The sequence below is a fragment of the Mus caroli genome, chromosome 18, assembly GCF_900094665.2.
Source record: "Mus caroli chromosome 18, CAROLI_EIJ_v1.1, whole genome shotgun sequence".
NCBI lineage: Eukaryota > Metazoa > Chordata > Mammalia > Rodentia > Muridae > Mus > Mus caroli.
Genome location: NC_034587.1, coordinates 58,350,146 through 58,352,084, shown reverse-complemented (window position 1 = coordinate 58,352,084; position 1,939 = coordinate 58,350,146).

Genomic DNA, 1,939 nt, shown 5'->3' with positions numbered 1-1,939 from the left:
GGCAACCAATACTTATTGCACTCATTTTACAATATTTACAAAAATTTATGCAATGCTACTACTAATATATGTATATATATATATTTAAAAGTAAAGTCTCACAATGTAGTGGGTGACCTAGAATTTACTCTATATTTCAGGCTGGCTTCAAACTCATAGAGATCCTCCTGCCTCTACCTCTGGAGTGCTGGGATTAAAGTATCTGCCATTACATCCAATCTATAATATTATTCTTATACACATAAGCATATGCCATAAATATTGCATAGGAAAAAATTGTCATTGTTTAAAATGTTTTGATAGGACAGCTGAGGATCATCTACTTAAACAGATTTTTTTTTTCATGTTGAAGAACAGGCTTTTTATTACTTAAGTCCCTCCACTTCAGGATTGCAAAATATATCAAAGAAGGAAACTGTAAATGTATATCATAATTAAAAGAAGCTGCAAAACCAGACATCTCCTTAACAGTCTAGAATACACAACCAAAGAACCTTTAAGAACCGGGTCATGGTTTTCAATATTTATACAATGCTGCCATCTTGTGGTTATTTACTATAGCCAGCCTTTTATGACTGCTATACTGTGACTTAGATTGCCTAGCAGCATCTGAAGTCAAATATTAAATGCACAGAACCAGGCATTTGCCAGTCTCAGAGAAGAAAATAACCCCCGAGTAAATACACAGTGTTGAACTCACTCTGAAAAAAAAAACAACAACCAACTATGATGTTTATAGAATATGGCAGACGAGAAAAGACCTTGTCAGAGAACAATTAAACATTATGTGCAGAACAACACATACTGCAAAGAATCCTTTCTTCCTCTTTCTTACTGTGATGACGTCATACTGCATCATACTCACTGTGTAGTGCATTCTGTCTCTCTGTAGACAGTGATCGGTGAGAATGACGATCAGGCCTATTTGTATTTTGTGACGTAATGAGCGAGGGACAGAGGGGAAAGAGGACAGATTCAGAGTCATAGCTGAGCAGGTTTTGCAGATTCCCAGGTCAGTCAGCACTCTCTCTACCCACGCTATCACATCTATTCCCCAATAACAGAAGCCTATTGGTGACTTAGAGACATTGAAACGTATTTAACCTTCTCGGTGGCCACTAAGAGGGGCACAGCCACTAGGCATGCGTACTGGCATTATTTGCTGAGTACCACGGTGGGCCAGTCACTGTATCAGCTCTAACACCCTGCATTGAGGAGGTTTGCAGTCTAGATTGAGATGATCTGAGTCAGAAATGCCATTTTGTCTATGGCCTTAGAATTAGTATAAACTCAGTGAATCCCACAAAATAGTATGATGTGATCTCTCCATTTGGGCATTCTGAAGTTTATATCTTTCTTATACGTTATTTCATTTTTTTTTTTTTTTTGTCAGTCAACTCTGGGAAAGACATATAGGCGTATCAGGGTGTGGTGCTCCATGCTCTTCACGAGGCAGAGGCAGGTGGCTCTTTCATTGAGTTTGAAGCCAGCCCCAAGAAACAAAGTCCCAGAAATACTAGTGAATATATCCAAAGTCATAAAGATAATTAGAGGGGCCAGTTTGTGAAATTTTCAAATTCGTTTTCCTTCTGTCACATGGCAAGGGCCATTTTACTGACTACTAGATGCCAACAGGACTACTATTTGCTGAGAACTGCATAGCATTCTACGTCTAGCTTTATGAATATGTGCATATATATTATGTATACCTGTATGCCACATCCTTAAATATTTCTGTATATTTCCCAATTGCAATGGCATCTTTTAATAACCCTAGTTTCTTTCTTTCTTCCTTTCTTTCTTTCTTTCTTTCTTTTTTCTTTTCTTCCTTTTTTAAATGTATAGAATAGAGTTTATTCAGGGCATGGGGAGGGGAGTTAAAAGGGTAGTAGAGGCAGAGAAAGGCAGAGAGGGAGAGGGAGAGGGAGAGGGAGAGGGA